This window comes from Equus asinus, chromosome 5 (assembly GCF_041296235.1).
Source record: "Equus asinus isolate D_3611 breed Donkey chromosome 5, EquAss-T2T_v2, whole genome shotgun sequence".
NCBI classification, from domain to species: Eukaryota; Metazoa; Chordata; class Mammalia; order Perissodactyla; family Equidae; genus Equus; species Equus asinus.
In genome coordinates, this window is record NC_091794.1 from 40,281,641 (window position 1) to 40,308,584 (window position 26,944).

Genomic DNA, 26,944 nt, shown 5'->3' on the forward strand with positions numbered 1-26,944 from the left:
ATACTATACAGCCATTAAAATGTTTATGGAGATATTTAATGACATAAGAAAATGCTTATAATAAAATTTTACAAGAAAAAAAGAAAGCTGAAAAATTGAATATAATATAATTTCAACCAGTTAAAAGAAAATAAACTTCAAGAGGCAAATGAAACAAAATATTTCTTATTAACAGTGGTTATCTCTGGTAGTAGCATTGAGTATGACTTTTATTCTTTGTCTATACTGTTCTGTGTTTATTAGCATTTTTTTAAAAGAGCCATATGTGTATTTTTTACAATTAATTCTGCAAGCCTGCTTCTCTCTATTGTTAATGGGGAATCAGCCAAACAGAGCAAAGTGAATTCTGGTACAATTTTCACACTGTCATAGAGTCTCATAGGATCAGGTTACCTCTCAGCTTCTAAAACAGTTCTGTTCTTAATTCAAGACTAAAAATGGACAATACATTTTCAAAGCTAAAAGTATTTTGGTGAGGTCTTGATATTCTCCCTCAATTCATCACCTCTACCAAAGCAAAGTTTCCTTCTCACACCAGCTTATCTTCTTAATAGTCAGTTCTTCTTTCTTTTGATAGTACAACCCCTCTCCCTATCTACCCAAACTTAAAACCCTGGAGATTCTGGGGCCATCTCAGTGGTGCAGTGGTTAGGTTTGCATGTTCTGCTTCATCAGCCCAGAGTTCACCAGTTTGGATCCCAGGTGCAGACCTACACACTGCTTGTCAAGCCATGCTGTGGCAAGCATCACACATATGAAGTAGAGGGAGATAGGCATGGATGTTAGCTCAGGGCCAATCTTCCTCAGCAAAAAGAGGAGGATTGATGGCAGATGTTAGCTCAGGGATAATCTTCCTAAAAAACAAAAAACAAAAAACAAAAAACAAAAAACCTTGGAGATCTTCATTTCTTTATTCATTCGTTCATTCACTCAGCATTTAACACCTGTGAGGTGCCAAACACCAAGGGTAGATGCTAGCAATACAAACATAAAAAGACACCCCTACCTTTGAGGAGATTTTGGTTTGATGAGGCAGACATGAAACAATTTCAGTATAAATATGATCACTGAGGTAGGTACAAAGTTTATAGTTAACATTCTATTCCCACCTGGGAAGTCAGAGAAGACTTCACAGAGGAGGTAGTGCTGAGTTAGTACCCAGAGGATCAGTAACTTCTTGCCAGGTAGACAAGGTAGACCATTCCAGCAGAGAGAGAAGCTCACAGAAAGGCATTAGAGGCATCAGGTGGAATGTTCTGGAACTGCATGGTATTCAGTATGGCTGGAGTGTAAACTAGAAGCAGAGAGATGAGGCTGCACTGCTGGTCAGGGGACAGATCACAAAGAACCTTTTATGTCCTCCCACGGAGTTGGGACATTATCTAATAGGTGATGGGGAGCTAATGAAGGTTTTTTGACTGGGGAAGTGACATAACCAGGCTTGCATTTTAGAAGGATCTCTCTAGAGCTATGCTGTCCAACACAGAAGTCACCAGCTACATGTGGCTATTGAGCACTTGAAATATGGCTAGAACAAATTGAAATGTCTTGTAAGTTTAAAATATGTGCCATGTTTCAATAAGAAATAAAAGAATATAAAGTATCTCACTAAGATTTCACACTGATTACATGTTAAAGTAATAACATAATATTTTTGATATATTGGATTAAATAAAATACATTATTAAAATTAATTTTACTTGTTTCTTTTTAATTTTTTATTTCTTTTTAAAAAATTTTCTACTGGAAAATATAAAATTACATATGTGGATGATTCTAATTGTATTATACAACATTGCTCTAGAGGCAGGGAAGAAAATGGTTTGAAGCTGTAGTTAGACTAGGATCGAGGAAAACGGCCAGGAGGCTATCACAGTAGAGCAAGTAAGAGAGAGATTTTTGATCAAGAGAGAGGGTGGCAGGGATGGAGAAGCAGGGAATGGATGTGGGAGACATTTACCAAGAAGAATCAACTGGACTCAAATGATGTAGTAGACGTGGGAAAGGGAGAAGTCCAGAACGACTCCAAATATTCTGGCTAGCCCAAGTAAAGGAAGGCGGGATTCACCAAGATACATTCTCTGAAAGATGAAGCCAAAATTCAATTTTTGAATACTGATACATACTTCTTGTGTCACCTAGAGTAAATTACATAACCTCTTTGTGCCTTCTTTTGATCATATGTACAATAGAGCTAATAACAGTCCCTATGTCGTAAGGTTGTTGAGAGGATTGAATGAATTAAAACATTTAATGAACCCATAACAGTTCCTGAGACATAAAAAGTACCCAAAAATATTTATTATTATTTTGTGATGTTATTTTATGCTCCTCTTTCACACCTTCCATCCCAAATTTTTCATGTCCTTTAGAGTCTACCTTAATATCTTCTCTTGAATCTGTCCCCATCTTTCTGTTTCTACTCTCACCACCCTAATTCAGACCTTCATTATCTAATCACCTGAATACAAGTAATAATCATTTAACTGGTCTTCTCCACATTATATCTCTCTTTGGTTTGATCCATCTCACACCTGTGTGCCAATCACACTTTCTAAAGCACATCTATAATCATGGTATTTCCTGATCAGAAAACCTTTCATGGCCCTCTGTTATGCCACAGAAGCTCCTGCCAAATATTTACCTTCTTTTCTAGACTTTCTGACCAAGAGATTTCTGCCTCCTTTCCTATCTTAGTGATCCAGGAAGAAAAGGAAAAAAAGCATGTCATCATTCCCTCTTTCTTATGAAGCCTAAAGTATACAGTTGCTTACAAATTCTCTTCTGGGCCTTACCCTGTTGTTTTGGTTCTCTAGGGCTGGGAGTACTTCAGAAGCCTGAGAGCACTCAAGAATCATCCAAAACACCTTGCCATATTACTCCCCTAAAACCTCAGAGAAAAGAAAAAGCAATCCAAGACTTGCAATTGTCATAATTCTAGGATCATTTAAGTTCTGCTATCAAATGTCCCTGTATTTAAGTCTTTTCTTCTCACAACCCTTTCTGATTTATGCTTTCATCTGTTTTGTTGTGGTGACTAATACACTCTTAAAATGTACTCTTGATACACTCTTGAAATCTTCTTCCATTCTATGCCCTTTACATTTGCTGAATTGTTTACTAAGGAGACTCATTAGCGTGACAGAGTGTGACCACTCCATCCCACCCCCTTAACCTGCCTTTCCTCCTTCTGCTAATCCAGTGGGTTTAATATCCTAATCTGTTGTCATCCAGTCTTATGGGGGTTTAAAACCCTGATCTGTTGTCATCCAGTAATATTCTCTTTTAATGCATATCAGTGGAGGGTCAAGGATACCCTGCCCTATCTGAGAGAAGGTTTCCACAATCCCTCCAAAATATCCAGCCAGGACCAAAAAGATAGTCTGTTAGTAAACAAGAAACCTTCAGGAACTGAAATGCATCAGGAATTAACTACAAGTTTCTTCCTCAAAACACTTCAAGCACTGATAAGTGATCTCAACTCCAGGAGAGGGTGGGGAAAGGCAGCAAGGATGTCAAGTACAGTGAACAAGTGAGCCATTGTTACTGATGGGAGTGTATGCTGGTGTCAGAACATAGGCTGAGAATTATTTCATGAAACCAAGAATTAATCTCTAGCCCATCTTTTATGCTTAACTTGGCAATGCAAACAAAATTCACCAACAAACAATCAAACAATATCATTAGAATGTCTCAATAGTTTATAACATCAGCAAGTCAAGAATACATTCCAAAGTGTTTACCACATTCTGACCTGCCTTTGAGATCTCCAGTCCAAGATGACAGAATAAATTTTCTCTCCCAAAATTCTATAAAAACAAGAATACAAAGGAGGAAATAAGACCAAAGCAATTAAACAATGGAAACAAGGAAGGGACAAGAAATTCTGAGAAACTGCTTAAAGACACAGAGGATCCAAGATGAGAATTACAGAAAAAAGAGAGCTGAGAAATGTGTCCACGTCTCCAGAGAATAAATTAAAAGACAAAGATAAGGAAATTATATGAGAAAAATTAAGAGAGATGGAAGATAGATCTAAGAGGTACAATTCCATCTAGTTGCATTTGCAGAAGAATAAAATGCAATAGATGGTGGATAATCAAGGAAATAAAAGAGGAGAATTTCTATGAACTGAAGAAATACTTGAACCTTCAGATCAAAAAAGACCCGCCAAATACACGGCAGAAAAAATAGGGGGAGGAGGAGACACATCAGATCATTTCTGAACTTTAAGGATAATGAGAAAAATCCACAAGTTCCCAGAGAGGTGAAAAAGATAGGTTATCTACAAAAGAATAAAAATCAGATTGGCATTAGATTTTTCATCTTCAAAACCAAAATTTAGAAAACAATGAGATAATGAAGCATTGTCTACTAAGTTCTAAGGGAAAAGGATTTTGCACTGGGAATTCCATAGTCTTCTATATATTATTCAAGTAGGAGGGAAAAATAGACATTTTTATTCGTGCAAAAATTTCAATACTATTGATATGCTCTCCCCTTACAAAAACTTTCCTTGATGATGCAGTCCAGCAGAACAATGCAGTTACTGACAAAGGATTTGGCATTGTGCAATGGTTAAGAGAATAGATTCTGAAGCCAGATTGCCTAAATTTTGAAGCCTGGATCCCCATTTACCAGCAGTGTGACCTTGGGCAAGTACTTAACCTCTTTGTTCCTCAGTTCAGTTTCTTCATCTGTAAAAGAGGATGATGATTATAATATCTACATGATAGGGTCATTGTGGAAGTTAAATTGGTTAATACAAAAATATTTGGTACAGTGCCCGGTACCTACTAAACATTATGTAAATTTTTGCCATGTTTCTTAAAATGGAAAAAGAGTAAAATGCTAAGTTAAAAATAAAACAATCTCTGCTTTTAGTTCCAACGTGTAAAGAGCTTGGAAGTAGTCACTCCCATCCTTAGAACAAGAAAAAAGCAGAACAAACTAAAAATCAATATTTCTTGGACCCATCAGAAAATTGAGGTCACAGGGAAAACCACCACCCTGAAATCACAGCCAATCACAGCTTGCAATAGTTTATAATATCAACATGATATTCAAGCTCAGCTAAGATCAGCTTACTTGGAACAGAAGGCACTAGAGCCATAATCTCCACTTAAGTGGTAGAACCACTTAAACGGTAATTCTATAAATTGCTGGAGGCTGAATGTGGACTAGCTTGATAGCGAGAAACTGCTAGAGGCGCAGACTTAGGGAGGTCCCCACACTTTCACGGGTTTTACCGCAAAGAACTCCACCAGGTTCTCAAGGTGAAGATCTATTTAAAATTCCTTTCTATTTCCTGGAGGAGGAGAGGAAAAGTAAATGTTATGAAAGAATCCAGAGCATTCTCCACAAAAGAGGTCTACTCTCCAAGGGAAAAGACTTTACCAGAGCCTTATCTGACCTGGGGGAAGGGCAATTATCAAACTCCAGGCCCCTCTAGGCTTCTTGTCTTACCTAAGGGGAGAGGGAAAGCTAAGAAACATTTGTGAAGGGTCACAGATCCATTAAAAGACTGAGATTTCATTTTAAAATTATAAAATGCTTCCCCTCTCCCATACCTTACCACCACATCAATAGAGCTCCAACATAATAATAGTGGATTACTGTGGAAGGAGCTGCAAGATACAGATTCTATTTAACAAGTTCTTAGGGAAACTCAAACGCAACAGGGGAGACAAAATCAAGGACATTAGAGGAAACTGAAGCCTCTGGTATCTACAGTTACAGACAACATTAAAACGTAGCCTAACTCCCAGCCAGATTAACATAAAACCTTACACTAAAGGTCTATTTACCTCAGTTCCTATTAGCCAATATACCATGTCCAGCTTTCAACCAAAAATGACAAGGTATGCTAAAAGCAAGTTAAAAAAACCCACACAGTCTAAAGAATCAAAGCAAGTACCAAAAACAGACTTGATATGATACAGATTTTGGAATTATCACACAGGGAATTTTAAATAACGATGATTAACATGTAAACAGTTCTAATGGAAAATGTAGGCAAAATGCAAGAACATACGGGTAATGTAAGCAGAGAGATAGAAACTAAGAATCAAAGGAAATGCTAGAAATCAAAAAAGGCATTGATAAACCTTAAATGCTTATAGCTATGTGAAATAAGCTAGTCTGACAAGGTTGCATACTGTATGATTCCAATTACACAACCATCTGAAAAAGGCAAAATTACAGAGAAAGTAAAAAGATCAGTGGTTGCCAGAGGCTTGGGGGAAGTAGGAAAGCTGAATAGATGATTTTTAGCACAGGGGATTTTGAGGTCAGAGAAAGTATTCTGTATGACACTGCAACGGTAGATATATGATATTCGGATTTGTCCTAATCCATAGAACTTTACAAAGTAAAAAGTGAACTTTACTGAAATTAAAAGAATTACTTAGGAGATCAAGTGATTCTAGAAAGGAATGCAGACTATGACAAAACAACCTAACTGTAAATAATAAATGTATAGAAAAAAACCTCCCTGGAGGGGGCAGGGTAAAAAGATGCTGACCTAAGTAACTCTGGAAATGAGTGGCCTCTATAACACTAAAGGCAAAGGAAGTGTTACCTAAGCATTGTACTCAAGTTAATCAAGTTGTTTCCCATGAGGGTATGAGTTGACAATTCTGATACTGCCATATATGTTATTTTGGAATTTATCAATTAAATAAACGGATAGTGGATGGTAGGAGCCAAGTGTCTCACTGTTGGAATGGAAATTTACAGATAAGTAAGAGGAGTAGGCAAGTATGATCCATATGGTGATGGATTAGAACTAGAGACATCAGCAAAAACTCATCTTTAGCTTAATATGTGTACAGATGATTACACATAGAAATGTTTACAGACATGTGCATATACTGGGTTAGTATACAAATATATATTTCCTTGCTCTGTCAGCTGAGAGAATCTAAAAGAAATGACACTCCAGCGGCATGAGCACACTTGACACCAAATCTTGTTTCTAATAACATTCTCCAATAAAAGGATCCATGGCTTCTTGAAGAAATAGCTGATTCTAGGATTCAGGCAGAAAATATACAAGATGAGACTAGAGCATTTTATGTGCCAGAAAGTTAGAAAGTGCTCAGAAAAAAAAACTGATGGGATGTATGTCGAAGGGACACAGGAACCAACTGAAAGAGATCCCAATAGCCAAAGATGGAATAATTTTAGCAATAAAATAAATCAAGCAGTATTAGATTGTAACCCAAAGTATAAAATAAAGATCGGTGAGTCCATACTGATATAAGTAATTTAGTGAATAAGTAAATAAATGGGGGAGATAAGACAATCTCCTGTGAAGATTTCCAAATAATTTATGTAGATACACTACTCTCAAGGAAAGGGAGCATAACTCCTTGCTCCTTCAGTGCGGCCTGTACATAGTAACTTCCTTCGAAACAGGTCTGTATAGAAAGTGGGAAACAGAGTAACTTTCTAGTGAAGAAATTTGACAAACATCACCTCAGCTAGGTGATCAAGATCAATATCAACAGGGAAAAATCATGTTGATAGTATATACCCTTGCGTGATATGCTGAAAATGGCACTTTACTTCTGTGGCGTACCTTCCAAAACCCCATAATCCCAATCAAATCATGAGACAAACATCAGACAAAGTCCATTAGAGGGCATCCTATAAAATACCTGACCAGTACTCCTCAAAATTATCTAGGTCATTTGAATAAATTTAATAATGGCTACCCAAAGATGTCAGATCCTAATCCCTGGCACTTGCAAATGTTATTTTACTTGGAAAAGGAGTCTTTGCAGATGTGATTAAGTTAAGGATTTTGAAGTGAAGAGATTACCCTGGATTATCTCAGTTGACCCTACATGCCATCACAAGTGTCCTTATAAGATATATGTAAAGGGAGGTCTAACACAGAGACGCATACAGGAGAAGGCATGCTGGAGCGATGCAGCCACAAACCATGGAAGGCCATGGCAGCTACCAGAAACTGGAAGAGGCGGGGAATAGATTCTCCCCTAAAGCCCCCAGAGAGACTGTGGCCCTGCTAGATTTTGGACATGCAGCCTCTAGAACTGCAAATGAATACATTTCCATTGTTTTAAGCCATCCATTTTGTGGTAATTTGTTACAGTAGGCACAAGAAATTAATACAGTCATGAAAAAAAGGAAAGAAAAGTCTGAGAAACTGTCACAGCCAAGAGGAGTCTAACGATACATGACGACAAGGTGTAATGGGATCCTGGAACAGAAAAGTATATTAGATTTTTTAAAAATGAAGGAAATATGAATAAAGTATGGACTTCATTTAATAATACTACATTGATATTGGTTCATTAATTGTAATAAATGTACTATACTGATGAAAGATGCTAATAACAGGGGAAACTGGGCATGGGGTATATGAGAACTCTCCTTATTATATTTTAAATTTTTTCAGTAAATATAAAACTGTTCTAAAAAGTAAAGCCTATTTAAAATGTAAACATTGATAAATAACATCTTAGGAACAAAATCTAGACAATTATAATAAATTCTGGGTATAAGGAATGAAAGACGGAGATGGCGTGGAACTAGATACAGTTAATTGTTAATTTTTTACACAGAAAAATGTTTCAATATGTTCATTAAAAATTTTAAGATAAAGAACAAAATAGAAAGTTTTTTCAAGTCACTAAAAAGGGAAAAGGAACAAAGAAAATAATTTAATCTAGGGAGAAAAACCAGGATAAGAAAAATAGATATATACCTCATAAAGTATGATAAAATGAAAACATAAAATAAAGTTGGCAGAATAAGACCAAACATATCAATAAAAATAAAGATTTAATTTCTAGCAAAATGCTGCTTACAACAAAAAGAGAAAGTTTAAAAATAAAGCACAGATAAATATACGGCAGGCATACCACAATAAAAGAAAGCATATGTGGCATTATTAGCACCAGAAAAAGTAGAATTCAAGTCAAAAAGCATGAAATGAGACAAGGAGGGATTTATAGTGATATAAGCTGTAATTCCTCCAAGAAGATAACCACAGTCATGAGCCATCATGACTAAATAGCATACTGTCAAAATATAAAGCAAAAGCTATTAGAAAAAAATGTAGATTTATTCACAAAGTCAAAATTATAATAGAAAACCTTACCTCATCTCTCTCAGAAAAGAGTAGGATAAGTAGGCCAAAAATAAAGAAGTCTACAGAGAATTTGAATAACACTATTACTAGATTTGTTTTATTAATGTATACAGAATGAACACCAAACATACAGAGAATATCTTTCCTTTCAAGCAACAATGAAATACAACCAAAAACAAATAGCCATGTGTAGTCACAATAAAACTCTCAATGAATTCCCCAAAGTTGAAATTTACAGGCCATACTATCTAGTCACAATTCAATACTATAAGTTTATAACAAAAGTAGAGTACTTTGAAAGCCAGTAAAATTAATCTACTTACAAATAAACAACTATGAGAATACTATATATTAAAACCTGTGAGGTGCAACCAAAGTGGCACTTACAAGAAAATGCATAACCCTAAATACATTTATTAGAAAACAACTGAAAATAAACTAAATATTCAAATAAGGAGCTACAAAAAAAGGATAACAAAATAAAACAAAAAATAATTTAAAAAGAAATGCTATTAATAAAGAAAAATTCACGCAATAAACATAAAAATGGCAGACCTAAGAAATAAAAAGCCTTTGGAAAGATTACTAAAATAGATATATGTAAAACAAGTTTAACCAAGAAAGAAAGAAATAAGACATAAATAATAAAAAGATGAAGAAAGAGAAATGTAATTATAAGATGGAGATTTTTTATTATAAGAGAATATTGTGTACAACTCCTTAACCAATAAAATTGAAACTACAAGAAAGAGATTATTACATAAGAAAATTTAAATTATCAAAGTGCAAAAAGTGACAGAAAATATGAAAATTCAGACCAATAACCACAGAGAAAATGGAAAATGTAGTCAAAGATTTATTCCTCCAAAATTCACCAGGCCCAGGTATTTTTATATGAAAGTTCTATCAAAATTCAAAAAATAGTAAGTTCTATGTAATTTAAACTCCTCCAACTCAATAGAGTTGGAAACCAAGAGAACATAAAACACCAAAATAAAAGATGGTCAACATCATTAGCTATCAGGGAAATGGACATCAAAACTACAATGAGGTAGCACCTCGCTCCGGTCAGAATGGCTATAATTAACAAGATAGGAAACAACAAATGTTGGAGAGGATGTGGAGAGAAGGGAACCCTTGTTCACTGCTGGTGGCAGTGCAAACTGGTGCAGCCACTATGGAAAGTAGGATGGAGTATCCTCAGAAAATTTAGGATAGATCTACCATATGATCCAGCTATCCCACTGCTGGGTATTTATCCAAAGAACTTGAAAACACAAAGGCATAAAGATACCTGCACCCTTATGTTCATTGCAGCATTATACACAATAGCCAAGACTTGGAAACAACCTAGGTGCCCATCAAGGGACGAATGGATAAAGAAGATACGGTATTTATACACAATGGAATACTACTCAGCCATAAGAAATGATGAAATCCAGCCATTTGTGACAACATAGATGGACCTCGAGGGTATTATGCTGAGAAAGTCAGAAGGAGAAAGTCAAATACCGTATGATCTCACTCATAAGTAGAAGATAAAAACGACAAACAAACACACAGCAAAGGAGATTGGATTGGTGGTTACCATGGGGGGTGGAGAGGAGGGCAAAAGGGTGATTAGGCTCACATGTGAGGGGATGGACTATAATTAGTTTTTGGTTAGTGAACATGATGTAATCTACACAGAATTCAAAATACATTATGATGTACATCCAAAAGCTATATAATGTTATAATCCAATGTTACTGCAATTAAAAAAAAATAGAAAAAAAACCCCACCAAAATAGTCTCATTAAATCTGGAGACAAAACTAGGATGCCCCCTACCCACAACTTTTATTCTGATGGTCCTAGCCAATAAAAGTAATCAGGAAAAACAAATCAAGGTCACAAATATCAGAGACAAAACCACATAATTCTTTACCCAAGACAATCCAAAAATCCAAGAAAATCAACTGAAAAAATAGTAGAAGTACTAAAATAGTTCTATTAGGATTTTGGATATGAGATAAATATACCAAAATCAGTAAGTTTTTCATATTCCTGCAATAACAGAACAATCATTAATTTTTTAAATCCAACTTATAAAACAAAGAGAAAAATTTTATAATTTTATAACATAAAATTTGATTAAGCAAGAAAATATTTAGCCAAAAATATACAAATATACTACTCTGAATAAAGAAAACCATAAAATTTTGCTGAAGGAGCAAAAAGAAGACTTTCAAAGTGGAGAAATATATCATGTTCCTGGATGGAAAGATTAAACATTGCAAGGATATTGACCATTGCCTTAGTTAACCTATCAATTCAATGTAAGTCCAACCAAAATCCTAGTGATATTAACATATTTCCTTTAAATTAAAAAGATTTTCCAAAAGAATAAATGCAGCATTATAGAGAAATTCATGAAAAATAAATAGTGGATCCTGGTCCTACACATTCAAAATATACCTTAATGTTACATTAGAAAACAATATGGTCCTGGTAGAAGAATTGAAAAATAGGTCACTGGAAGGAAGAGAACCCAGAAATAAAACCAGGCATATGTGTGAACATAAAGGTGGTATTTCAAATCAGCAAGGAAATGATGGATCACTCATTAAATAATTTTAACACAATTATATGGGAGAAATTTCTAAAGAACATTGTTATGATTTTCCCAACTTGTGTAAAGGAAAAGTAACTGTCACACTGAAACAATCTCTTTCTACATTAAGGAGGTTCTAATTTGCAACATATCATTTGAGTGAAAAAATTAGAAATAACTTTATATTTTTAATTGATATTTGCCATAAAAATGTTATAGTTTTCAGTGGTATTAAACTTTGCTTTTATAAGCAAGATAAAGCAATTGAGCCAATTAAGAGAACTCCGCCTTCTAACAGACTAATCTTAGGTGAGCTCTTAAGCCAAAAGAGGCAACTTGAGAAAGCGCAATGAAAAAACAGAGCCCCGGCTTCAGGCCCAGACTGCCAGGACTAGCATTCTTCATCTTGACTATTCTGTGACACCCTATGACTCACCCCTTCTCCTCAGGCTTCCCAAACAGGAGCCGTAGTGCAAGAAGATCTTGCCCTCCAGCTTCTGATGCCAACCACATATATCCTACAAAAGGATGCCAAGACTTTGAGAATATCTTCCCCTGAGACACAGAGCTGAGAGAGAGAAGACAGGAGTTGCTTCCTTGCCTACACCCTCGCTTTAAGAGCCCAGGGTTTCTAAGTGCCAAATATGGTTTGTTAACTATTAGAGCATTATGATGGGACAGCAGATGACCTACTGCTATTGCTGAAACTGTTAGACCTTCCAGGGGGCCCACAATTCAGATGAGGGCCTCCTGTTGTTCAGTCTTCAGGAGGCCAAGGTCAAGTCTCCTGAGCTCAGTTAAAACCCATGGTGGATCAGTGGGCCCCTGGAACACCAGGATAGTGATAAAACTCACAGGGCTTCTTAGAAAAATCAACATTCAGAAAAAATTTCCTGAGTATTTCCCATGGTGTACCTGCTAACTTCAGAAGGTGGCCTGCCCTTCCTAGGCTCTGACTATATATTGCATTCATCAAACCAGAGACAGTATCTCCATCTCTCTAGATGAAACACATAGAAAATAGCACAAGTTCCAAGAATTTCCTTCCACATGCCAAAATTTTGTTCCTACACTTCTAACGTGGAGCAATTAGTGAGACTGAGAACTCTAGACAAGGAGTCTTTAGACTCTGATTCAAGTCAATGACGGAACTAGTACAGAAGATATCTGGAATGTGAAGGAGCATGGATTGCAGATGAGGATTACTCTACAATGTACAGCTACAACTACAACAACGGGAAATGCACTCTGGACCAGGGAGACATATTTCCATAGCTATACCAATCTAAAGATTTCACTAATTCCCAGATTAGAAAAAGACATTTAGAATCTTAGGAGTAGCTTGTTTCTTATTACAACTTTAAAAAAACGTACAGTTTTTACATAGCATCATTTCAACCATTCTCAATTCTTTCTGGTATCTTTATTTTAAAAGTCCCAAGTAAAAGTCATTTTTAAAAGACACATATCTAAACCAAGTGGATTCAAATGACAATTTAGTGATTTCAAAGCCCAGGTTCAGAGAGCAGATAAGTAGCCCCACTTTCTCCCTAAGAAAGACCTATTCCCATTTGAGTATGCCACAAGTAGCTCATATATTATTCCAATCATTTTACCTTCATCTAGAAAACACTAAAATTACCCCTTCTCCATCTGCAAAATAAAACATGTTCTCTCCCTTTACCACCTCAGACTGTATTGACTAGACATTTAACGCCAACAGATTAAAGCCAAAAGATTAAATACATACATAAATGTCTTCTCCCCAGTTTTTGTCTTATTCAGATCAATTCAGCAAAAGAAAGATTCTGAAAAATGCTGAGTGTCTTCTTGACCCCCTACTTGGAGTGTGACCCATTAGACTGGAAAAAGTCTATCAACCTAGACAGTGATCTGTTACCTCCTAGGTTAAGCTTTTCCTCAACCTCAAGTCAATGTAGAAAATGGTGCCTAATCCTTGGCCAGTTATATGTCTCCCTTTTTTAAAAACCTTTTGAGGACTGTTAGGGATGCTGAAAAATATCAAATCTACACCAGGAAAATTAGTATCAAAAACAAAACATTACCAAATTGTAAAACTCCACCTTGGTTTATCACCTTGACCTGCCACATCATTTTCAGTCATAAACTTTGAAGCACCTATGTAGCTGAAAAAGGAGAAAGCCAGAGAAAATGAGAATAAAAGACAAAAAAAGTCTTCAATGATTGTTCCTGACTCAGTGTTGGTCTATCCAGGTCAGGTGTCCTTTGTCCATTACTTGGGATCCTAAAGCTTCATTGGGAGAAATCTTCTCCAAACAGAGATTAACTATGATGCTCAGATCCCCATTCAGAAATGATTCCCTGGCCCATTAGCCTTGGGGAAAACACACCACTTCTGAATATGGATTCTTTTTCATGAACAGTGACATTTTTAAGGTATCATTTATCAAACATTTATGAAGTGTCATGTGCTATGCTAAGATACTTTCCTTTCATTAGCTCCAATCCTCATAATAACACTGTAAAATAAGCATAATTAATTCCATTTTAAGATGAGGCAACTACAGGTTCAGAGACATTAAATAACTTACTCAAAATCACAGAAGCAATAAAAAGCCAAATTGGGACTGAAACCTAGCACTGCCTAACTTCAAAACTCACGCTTTGTACTGTACTTAATCCATCCTTATCTGCTCACAAATTTGCATTTTGGGCTTGTCATGAGTTGAATTGAGTCTCCCAAAAGGATGTTGGAATTCACAAACCCCCAGTACCTGTGAATGTGACCTTATTTGGAAATAGGTCTTTGCAGAAGATCAAGTTAAGATGAGGCTACTAGGATGGGCCCTAAGCCAATATGACTGTGACCTTACAAAAAAAGGGGAAATTTGGACACAGAGACATAGAAGCAAGACAATGGAAGCAAGACACAGGGAGAACGTCATCTTCAAGGCAAGGAATTCCAGAGAGGGGATACCAGAAAGCTAAGAGAGGGAAATGGAACAGATTCTCCCTTACAGCCCTCAGAAGGAACCAACCCTGCCAACACCTTCATCTCAGACATCTAGCCTCCAAAACTGTGAGACAATAAATGGTATAAGCTACACGGTTCGTGGAACTTTTGTTACTGCAGCCCCAGGAAACGAATATACGGCTCATCCTAAAACACTTACCCCTTCTTCTGTAGCTCTCTCACTCAATCTCAACGCTATGTTTAAGAACTCCAGCTTTACATTTTTAATATTCCTGATATCTTCTCAATATCCCCTGGGCTTCCTACATTTCTTATACTACAATTTTGCATCCTCCTAAGACTTGTTTCCTATTCATGTTCCTGTATTTTTCCAATTACATCATAATTCCAAGTCTTAACTTTATAATGCCATTTCTTTCTCTCCCAAAGATATCATTTGCTTCACAATACCTAAAACAGGACATGTACACAGTAAGTATGTAACCATATTTGTTTGCATTCATACACTTTGGTATATAATTGCTATAACTCTTTAGGAAAGCAATTTAGCAATATATATCAAGATTTCGAGAGGCTTTTACTGTTTTACTTAGTATTTCCATCTCAAGGAATTTATGTTGGGTAAATAAATTAACAGGGGAAAAAAGCCATATGCTCTGCAACATTATCTAATATTACATAATATATATGTCTTATATATATATATATATATAGTCTAGTGGTAGAATGGATATACATATATAAAACATATATAATTTACATATACATTTATATATTTACATATATACATATATGATTAGTAAGCATTCATTGAATGACAACTGGTTGCTGTGCTAACCACTGGAAATTCAATACTGAACAGACTCTGTATAGGCTGAATGTTTGTATGCCCCTAAAATTCATATGTTGAAACCCTAAACCCCAATGTGATGGCTCTAAGGAGATGGGACCATTGGGAGGTAATTAGATTTAGACGAGGTAATGAGAATGGTGCCCTCAGTAAAGGATTGGTGTCCTTATAAGACAAGGAGGAGGCATGAGAGCTCTCTCTCCAGGCATAGGCAGCAAAGAAAGGCCATCTGAGGACACACAAGAAGGTGGCCATCTACAACCCAGGAAGCAGGTCATCACCAGATATCAAATCTACCCACCTGGATCTTGGACTCCTCAGCTTCCAGAACTGTGAGAAATAAATGTCTGTTGTTTAAGCCATCCAATCTATGGTATTCTTGTTATAGAAGCCCAAACTAACTAAGACAGACTCTAGCCTCATGGAGCTCACATCCATGGAAAATACAAGTGTTAATAAGCAAACAAAATAAATAAATGAATAGTTTCAACTATGATAAGAGCTACAAGACCAATGTACATGGTGCTACAGGAGAAGAATTGGCAGGAGGGCAAGAAAGAATTGCCTGAAGACATGGGGACCCAGTGGAAATCCAAAGAAAGAGTAGGAGTTAAAGGAGTAAAAGTTGAATGCACCTGGGAAGGGAGTGGGCCCATAGTATAGAGGACCTTGTAGGCCATGTTAAGGATTTGGTCTTACCCTAAGAGAGATAGTCTACAGAGGGGATGTTCCTACACAAGGCCACTCCTTCAAGACTGAGAGAGATAGCTGTTTCACCTAATTCATAGAAACAAACACAGAGAGTCAAATAAAATGAGGAGACAAAGGAATATGTTCCAAACAAAAGAACAAGACAAAACCCCAGAAAAAAAAAAACAGAAATGAAATAAAGATAAGTAATTTACCTGATAAAGAGCTTGAAGTAATGATCAAAAGATGCTTACTGATCTGGGAAAAAGAATGGAGGAACATAGTGAGAACTTCAACAAAGTCTTAGAAATATAAGATAGAATCAATCACAGCTAAAGAATACAATAACTGAAATGAAAAATATACTAAAGGGAATCAACAGCAGATTAGATGACACAGAAGAATAGATCAGCAATCTGCAAGAAAAAACAGTGGAAATCACTCAATCAGAACAGCAAAAAGAAAAAAGAATTTTAAAAAATGAGAATAGTTTTAAGGGACCTCTGGGACAACATCAAATGTACTAACATTCACAGGTGTCCCAGCAGGAGAAGAGAGAGAGAAAGGTGTAGAAAACTTATTTGAAGAAATAATGGCTGAAAACTTTCCTAATCTGGGTGAGGAACAGACATCCAGATCTAGGAAGCACAGAGATTTCCAAACAAGATAAACCCAAAGAGGTCCACACCAAGAAATGCTATAATTAAAATGTCAAAAGTTAAAGATAAAGAGATAATCTTAAAAGTAGCAAGAGAAAAACAACTAGTTATGTACAAGGGAACTTCCATAAGACTATCCGTTGATTTTTCAGCAGAAACTTTGCAGGCCAGAAGGGAGTGGCACAATATATTTAAAGTTCTGAACAGAAAAAACTTACAACCAAGAATACTCTACCCAGAAAGGTTATCATTCAGAATTGAAGAAGAGATAAAGAGTTTCCCAGACAAGCAAAAACTAAAGGAGTTCATCACTACTAAACCAGCCTTACAAGAAGTGTTATAGGGTCTTCTTTAAGTGGAAAAGAAAAGGCCATAACTAGAAATAAGAAAATATCTGAAAGAAAAATATGTCACTGGCAAAGGCAAATATTTAGCAAAGGCAATGGATCAGCCACTTAAAAAGCTAGTATGAAGGTTAAAAGACAAAAGTAGTAAAATCAACTAGAAAACTACAATAAGTAGTTAAGAAATATACAAAATAAAGAGATGTAAAATACAACATTAAAAACATAAAATGTGAGGGGGAGTAAAAATGTAGTGCTTGTAATAAAATGGCAATAAGTACATACCTATCCAATAATTACTTTAAATGTAAATGGACTAAATGCTCCAATCAAAAGACATAAGGCAGTTGAATAGATAAAAAAGAAAGACCCATCTATAGACTGCCTACAAGAGATTCATTTCAGATCTAAAGACACACACAGACTGAAAGTGAAGGAATGGAAAAAGATATTCCATGCAAATGGAAATAAAAAGAAAGCTGAGGTAGCAATACTTATATCAGACAAAATAGACTTTAAAACAAAGACTGTAACAAAAGACAAAGAAGGGCATTACATAATGATAAAGGTGACAATCCAAGAAGAGGATGTAACATTCATAAATATTTATGCACCCAAAATAGGAACACCTAAATATATAAAGCAAATATTAACAGACTTAAAGGGATAAATTAACAGTAATACAATAATAGTAGGGGACATTAAGACCCCACTTACATCCATGGATAGATCATCCAGACAAAAAATCAATAAGAAAACAGTGGCTTTAAATGACACATTCGGCCAGATAGATTTAAAAGATACATACAGAACATTCTGTCCAAAAACTGCAGAATACACATTCTTTTCAAGTGCTCATGGAATATTCTCCAGGATTCATCACATGCTAGGCCACAAAAAAATTCTCAATAAATTTAAGAAGAATGATATCATATCAAGTATCTTTTCCAACCACAATGGTATGAAATTAGAAATAAATTACAAGAAGAAAAATGGAAAAAACACAAACACATGGAGACTAAACAACATGCTACTAAACAACCAACAAATTAATGAAGAAATCAAAGAGGAAATCAAAAAATATCCTGAGACAATGGAAAATGGAAACACAACTTTCCAAAATCTATATGACATAGCAAAAGCAGTTCTAAGAGGGAAGTTGAGAGCAATACAGGTATACCTCAAGAAACAAGAAAAAACTCAAATAAACAATCTAACTTTATACCTAAAGGAACTAGAAAAAGAAGAATAAACAAAGCCCAAAATCAGTAGAAGGAAGGAAATAATAAAGAGCAGAGCAGACATAAATGAAATGGAGACTAACAAAAGCAACAGAAAAGATCAATGAAACTAAAAGCCGGTTCTTTGACAAAAATAAACAAAATCAATACACTTTAGCCAGACTCATCAAGGAAGAGGGCCCAAATAAAGAAAATCAGAAGTGAAAGAGAAGTTATAACTGCACCACAGAAATACACAGGATCATAAGAGACTACTACAAATAACTACATGCCAACAAATTAGAAAACCTAGAAGAAATAGATAAGTTCCTAGAAACACACAACCTTACAAGCTGAATCATGAAGAAACAGAAAATCTGAATAGACTGACTACAAGTAATAAAATTGAATCAACAATTTAAAAACTCTCAAAAAATAAAAGTCCAGGATCAGACAGCTTCACAGATGAATTGTACAAACCATTTAAAGAAGAGCTAATACCTAGCCTTCTCAACTTATTTCAAAACATTGAAGAAGGAATACTTTCAAACTCATTTTATGAGGCCAACATTTTCCTGACACCAAAACCAGACAAAGACACCACAAAAACAGAAAATTACAGGCCAATATCTCTGATGAATATAGATGCAAAAATCCTCAACAAAATTTTAGCAAATCAAATGCAACAATACATGAAAAGGATCACACACCATGATCAAGTGGGATTTATTCCAGAGATGCAAGGATGGTTCAACATCCACAAATCCATCAATGTGATATGCCACATTAACAAAACAAAGGATAAAAATCAGATGATCTTCTCAACAGACGCAGAAAAAAATATTTGACAAAATTCAACATCCATTTATGATAAAAACTCTCAACAAAGTGAGTATAGAGGAAACACACCGCAACACAACAAAGGCCATATACAACAAACCCACAGCTAACATCACACTCAATGATGAGAAGCTGAAAGCTTGTCCTCTAAGATCAGAAACAAGATAGGGATGCCCACTCTTGCCAATTTTATTCAACATAGTATTCAAAGTGCTAACCACGGCAATTATGCAAGAAAAATAAATAAAGCCATTCAAATTGGAAAGGAAGAAATAAAACTGTCACTATTTTCAGATGACATGATGCTATATAAAGAAAATACTAAAGACTCCAAAAAACTATTAGAACTAATAAATGAATTCAGTAAAGTTGTAGGATACAAAATTAATATACAGAAATTGGTTGCATTTCTCTACACTGATAATAAGCTATCAGAAAGAGAAATTAAGAAAACAATTCCATTTACAACTACATCAAAAAGAAAAGAATACCTAGGAATAAAGTTAATCAAGGAGGTGAAAGACTTGTACTCTGAAAACTCTAAGATATCAATGAAAGAAATTGAAGATGATACAAATAAATGGAAAGATAGAATGTGATTATGGATTGGAAGGATTAATGTTGTTAAAATGTCCATACTATCCAAAGGAATCTACAGATTAAACGCAATCCCATCCAAATACCAATGGCATTTTTCACAAAACTAGAACAAAGAATCCTAAAATATGTATGAAATCACAAAAGACTTCAAATAGCCCAACCAATTCTAAGAAAGAAGAACAAAGCTGGAGGTATCATGCTCCCTGATTTCAAACTACACTACAAAGCTATAGTAATCAAAACAGTATGGTATTCACACAAAAACAGACACATAGAGCAATGGAATAGAATAGAGATCCCAGAAATAAACCCACTCATATACGGTCAATTAATCTATGACAAAGAGGCAAGAACATACAATGGGAAAAGATAGTCTCATCAATAAATGGTATTGGGAAAACTGGACAGCCACATACAAAAGAATGAAACTGGACCACTATCTTACATAATATACAAAAATAAGTTCAAAATGGATTAAGACTTGAATGTAAGACCTGAACCAAAAAACTCATAGAAGAAAACATAGGCAGTCAGCACTTTGATATGAGTCTTAGCAAAATTTTTTTGGACCAGTCTCCTCAGGCAAGTGGGAGTAAACAAATGGGATTACATCAAACTAAAAAGCTTTGCACGGTGAAAGAAACCATCAATAAAATGAAAAGGCAAGCTACTGAATGGGAGAAGATATTTGCAAACCATACATCTGATAAGAGGTTAATATCTAAAACATATAAAGAATTTACACAACTTAATATCAAAGACAAAAATCAATTAAAAAATAGGCAGAGGATTACATAGACACTTTCCCAAAGAAGACATACAGATAGCCAACAGCACATGAAAAGATGCTCAACATCAATAATCATCAGGGAAATGTAAATAAAAACCACAATGAGATACCATCTCACACCTGTCAGGATGGCTATTATCAAAAACCTAAGAAATAACAGGCGTTGGTGAAGATATGGAGAAAAGGGAACACTTGTATACTGTTGGTGGGAATGTAAATTGGTGCAGCTCCTATGGAAAACAGTGTGAAGGTCCCTCAGAAAATTAAAAATAGAAATATCATACAATCTAGCAATTCCCATTTTGGGTATCATGCAAAGAAAAAAAACCCACTAATTCAAAGAGATACATGCACCACTATGTTCACTGTAGCATTATTTACAATAGCCAAGATATGGAAGCAACGTGAGTGTCCATCAATAGATGAATGAATCCACAAGGTATATTACATATATATACATAATGGAACATTACTCAGCCGCAAAAAAGAATGAAATCTTGCCATTTACAAAAACATGGATGGACCTAGAGGTTACTATGCTAAGTGAAATAAGTCAGACAGAGAAAGACAAATACCATATGATTTCACTTATATGTGGAATCTAAAAAACGAAACAAATGAATAAACAAAACAGAAACAGACTCATAGATCCAGGAAATAAACTGGTGGCTACCAGAGCAGGCAGGGGTTGGGGGCAAATCAAATAGGTGAAGGGGATTAAGAGGTACAAACTTCCAGTTATAAAATAAATAATTCATGGGGATGTAATATACAGCATAAGGAATATAGTCAATAATATTGTAATAACTTTATATGGTGACAGATGATAACTAGACTTATCGTGATGATCATTTTGTAATGTCTATAAATATCAAATCACTATGATGTACACCTGAAACTAATGGGATATTGTATGTAAATTATCTCTCAAAAAAATAAACAAATAAAAAGAAAATTACAGCATTTAAAAGAGCTTGCTTTCACATTTCAACAATGGTGCCACCATTTATAACATAGTGTCCATAACTCCTATTTGAGGTTCCAGATTTCGATATAAAAAAATCTGTGTACTTCTTATCCACGTACATTTTTATGATTCTGGATAACTATAGGTTAAATGGAAAATAAAAAGGAATACATGCTTGACCTTGTTACAAATTGTGTAACATAGAATGTAAACCCCAAATCGGTTGACAAAATCCATAAAGTGTGAAGCCTGATGACTTTAGAAATATGTAAGCAAGGGCATCTCCACAGTAAATAGAGTAAATAAAATACAACAGTTAAATTCAAACTACACACCCACAAATATAGGAAGGAGCTCTACAATGGGATGACAAGCTAAAATCATGGCTTTGCTTTTGGGAAAGGCCTTCACACAACAGTATTTTTCAATGGTATTTTATCAGCTTAATATAGACGAAAATCATTTCACTCATTCCTAACATTTATTTACCAATTGAAATATAACTCATTTAATAATACAGCTGTAATGTATAGGAATAATACACTGTAATGTATAAGAAAGGAAGAAAAGTATACACCTTACTCTCAAAGAAAAAAATTCAGAACCATCCATCACATGAGTTAACAAAGAAGTCACTCCAAAATATAATTAAGAAGGGCTTCTTGAGTGATTCTTCACAGAACAAAAATGATCTTTCCAAGATGATATGCTGTCTCCTCCCACACAGAAAAGCTTCAGACAACTTCTAAATGGAGGTCTCTCTTAGTGAAGCTCCCTCTAAGCAGTATAAGTAGTACAAAGACAGTATTAGAAAAGAGAACAGCTAACCTTGCCTACAAGAGTCAAGAAAGCATAAAAGGGGACACTCAAGCTGAATCTTCAAGGATAGTAGTTCACCAGGCCAAAAAGAACTTTCTTGGTGGAGGGTACAGGGTTCAGAAGACACAGAGGTATGAAAGAAGGTACAAAGTTTGCACGTATGAGAACAAAAGACAATAAGAAGGAAAGACACAAGATATCATGAACATAAGGTAAATAAAGAACTATGGAAGTCATTCTAGAACATTTGTATTTTATCCCGTGGGAGATAAGGAATTATTCAATGTCTCTCAAACAAGGTAACAAGTATGCTCAGATGTATACTTTAAACAATAACTGGGACCTATGTACTGCCATTTTTCTTTACTATATTAGGAGAAATAAGAATTTTTAGACTGTGGGCCTGTGGGAGGATGCTAAGGAAAGAAGTGTGCAGAGAGATGTGGGCAGGAGAGGAAGCTAATCAGCTCTCAAGAGCTGTGCTGCTCAGCTGCTCCTCTGCAGTACAACAGTCTTGTAAAGTTTATGTTAAGTCTATATTCTATGTCCCAGGATGCAGGAACACCAGCTGTGCAGGGGAGCTCAGCCAGATCCCAGTGGACAGGACAGACAAGTTTGTGCCAGACAAGACTGCAAGAACTGCAGAAGGCCTGGAGTGGGGCACAGGTCACGTTCACCAGAATTAGTGTCCATGTTTGGCTATAGGATATGTATAATGACAGCCAACATGTATTGAGCTTTATGTACTAGGTACTGTTCTGAGTGCTTTGTATGCATTAATTCATTTATTTCTCATAACAACCATGTAAGTAGACACTATTATCAATTCCATTTTACAGATGAGGAAACTGAGACACATAAAGTTAGGAAACTTGCCCAACATCTATCAGCTAGTAAATAGGAATAGGGGAGCCAGCATCCCAACCTAGGCCATTCTGGCCCTGGAGGCAGCACTCCAATGACACTATAAAAGTAGGTTTTGGCTTATGTTTAGTCAGCTCTAGCTGCTATAACAAAATACCATAGACTGGGAGGCTTAAACAAAATTTATTTCTCACATTTCTGGAGACTGGGAAGCCCAAGATCAAGGTAGCAGCAGATCTGGTGTCTCGTAAGAGCCCCCTTCTAAGCTTGCAGACAGCCACCTTCTTACTTTATCCTCACATGATGGAAAGAGAGTTCCAGAATCTTCTTTTTATAACAATACTAACCCCATCATGGACCTCACCTAAATCTAATTACTTCCCAAAGATCCACCTCCAAACACCGTCACAATGGGGGCTAGGGCTTCAACATATGAATTGTTGGGGAGGCACAAACGTTTATTCCTTAACAGCCTGCATGTTCTTCTCTCAGAAGGAAACACCACAAGCTCTCCCTGTGACAGGCTGGGCTTAATATACGACATCTTAATATTAAAGAGGGATGGGGGTGGAGTAATGTTTAGAAGGTAACAAGAGTGGACAGACCAGAAGGAAGTGGACCAAGCTCTAACCTTTCTGAGCATAAAAGACATACTCTGTGGAACGGCCAGCACTGCCTAACTTTTCCAGTAGGGTTGAATTCTCAGGCTGATTTCTGGAAAAGTCCAGAGTTTCTGAAGAGAATTGCTTGAGGAGACATATGGCACCATGAAAACAAAGCATGAGGAGCAGTGGTAGACACAACGCTAAAGAAATGTCTAGAGAGCAGGAATGGAGCAGTCAGGTGATGCTTAGGTAAATCTTACAGGCCACATAGAAGTTACCCACGCAAAGGACATGGGGAGGCACTCCAGATAAAGCCAACGAGGAAGAGAAAGGGCTGAGGAGACACAAAAGTAGGTCAATACGTTCAAAGACAGTGGGCGCACCAACTAATTTCTAATCTCTTCTAAAGTCTTAAATATCCAAAGTCCAAATCTGCAAGCTGGACATAATCTCTCTAATTCACAAAACTGTTTTTTGGCATGAATTAGGTCCTCATAAATTCCACTTTTGGTTTCCTCTGGGAGGATAGATAGATAAATATCTGGATGCATACATATATATATACTCTGTATATTTTTGCCCTTAACTTTTTGGAATTTAAGTCCATAAATTAAGTAATGATGCTGTATCAAATGCAATTCAGGATGAGTCCAGATGTGGCCAGTTCCTGGGATGCGACACAAGGAGGTAGATTTTTATATCACTAATAAATAATCCAGTCTGCGTCATTCTTCCCATCCCTTAGATTAATCAGTTCTAAAAGGTAAAGGTATAGCAAGAGAAATCAGAAAAAAATTATTTGGTTTGGTGCTATCTGAAGCTTATGCTCCACATTCTCACAGATGCTTTAGTAGTATGTAAACTGTTAGGATTAAGTGGCTCCAGCTGGTGATAATTAGAAATGGAGAGAATGCAGAGAGAAAAAGCAGAGGGGGTGCAGTTGGGGAGAGCTCCCTTACCCACTAGGAAGAAGATAATTTTCTATTTCATTTGTCTTCCCACCACTACAATCTTCCACCTCACTCCTTGTCTGTCTCCACCCACCACACCCCACTTCTCCATTGGCAGTGAGGGGCTGGTGGTGCAGCAAGATTAATCCAACCTGCCTTTTGTTTCTGCTATGGTTTTTATGCTGATTCTTTGCCATAAATATGAAACTTGAGTTCTCTTTCATTCAACAAATATTATTGATTTAACATATGCCAGGCACAGGTAGTTGCTGGTGACACAAGTTGATAAAGTAAATTTGGCCTCCCATCACAGAGCTTAAATTCCAGTGTGTGATATTGGCAAGAGAATGCTGTGATTAAAGCTGTAAAGGCAGAAATACAGGAGCATGTAAACCTAGAAAACAGAAGCCCTGGGGCGGGGTGGGGGTGGAGGGGAGTAGTGATAGTTCAGAGAAAAGGGAGTATACAAAGTCACAAAGAGAAGAGAAAACACAGTCCAAACAAGGAACTGAGAAATGAACCAATATAACCAGAACATTCCGTGGAAAATTCCTTGGTGGTGAGAGGTGTCTCAGACAGAAGTTTGAGATGTGTGGGCAACATCTAAGTGGAGACATCCAGTAGACAGGGGCTTACATGGGCCTGAGACGCAGAAGAAACATCAGGTTCAGACACAGAGCTAACTCCTCTCTCCAGTGGCATTTTTCTTTCTCACAATACTCTTAAGAAATACATTAGTTTGAAGGCAATAAGAATACTTGGTGGTTTTTCAAAGAATTGCCACTAATGTGGAGGAAGTTTGAAGTTAGCAGCACAAAATTATATTTTTCCTGCTGTTGTATTATCCTGCCTTAGAAAGCCTTCTACTAATGGTCTACTCTGCAATCAACTGAAATCTAAATGAAGGCTCCTTCCTTGTCTGGGCAAGTAGCTACAAACTTAGTTCTTTATGCTAACAAAGCCTTCTCTTTCCTTTGTTGAAAGTTCTTTGTCATCATTTTCTAACTATAATTGCTATTTACCCATTGACTTGAAAAATAGGATTAGATTAATGCTGGAAAGTTAACATTCCCCAAATTCAAACTCTGCATCACAAAATTATACACAAAAATAAATTATTTAATATCTACATTGTATTTTCATACATCTCACATCAACAACAGTGAAAGTAAACTTACATACATTTTAAATATTCTGATGAGCTAAAAGAGTTACAGACTAACAAAGAGGTATTTATATTTTCTTTCCAAACCAGAGTCAAGATCTATCCAGCCTCCTTTGTGGCATTAGAAAAAAATCCCTGATTGCCTCTTAAAAGTTTGCAAACATCTTCTCAAGTCTCAGTAGCTTTACATGCAAACGGTACCACCAAAAATAACATTTTTAATTACATCTCTCTCATCTCTAAAATTCTCTTCTGGTTTTCCATCTGACTGAGTTTCAGGAATTGTATCTTCTTCCCCTTGTAATTGCTAATCTTTACCTTGTTTTGTTTCTGTTCTTTTTGCCTATAACTTTTCGCATGGTGTCCCAGACTTTCACTGGAGTCTTCTCTCGATACGAAGCTACCTCACTTTTTAAAGGCTGGTCATAAAGTCACATAAAAATAACAATCTAATGAAAGAATTATAAAGATTTAAACTATAAATTTTTAATCTTACTCATATATTGATAATTTAAACAGTGAAGTCCCTTTCAAAGAGAAGAACAATAAAAGACTAACTGAAGTTGGTGATATAAAGGTACTTGCTGATAAGCGATCACTTCTTAAATTAATAAATAATCACTAAGCTTCTCTTTGTAAGGTTTTCACATCTTACATATGAACAGACAGCGGTAAGGGCCCTACCTTATTTTTTCCATCCTGTGCTAACTCTTGCACCCAGAGCAAGCTTTCAGCTCATCGTGAAAAGCAACTAAGCTGTCCTTAGATGATGGCGCCATCTGGTGGCTAGTTTACAAATATGTTAAAGGCCAGGTCTCCTCAAGTTATCCATCTCAGGCAGCAACATTTTTACGTACATTTCTGTTCCCTACTCTTTTACAATTTCTGCCCTGTTACCTCATATAAATTTAT

The 26,944-nt window shown here is 35.9% G+C and overlaps 2 long non-coding RNA genes across 3 annotated transcripts in view; both read right to left on the reverse strand.

Moving 5' to 3' along the window:
- Positions 1-26,944, reverse strand: part of LOC106829323 (uncharacterized) — a 561,255-nt gene that overhangs the window by 442,520 nt on the left and 91,791 nt on the right. The gene's annotated exons all lie outside the window — the stretch shown is intronic.
- Positions 17-3,809, reverse strand: LOC139045256 (uncharacterized). Its single transcript, XR_011503274.1, has 3 exons — positions 3,755-3,809; positions 1,961-2,081; positions 17-854 (listed from the first exon to the last, which is right to left on the reverse strand). It is a non-coding gene; the product is annotated as an uncharacterized lncRNA (long non-coding RNA).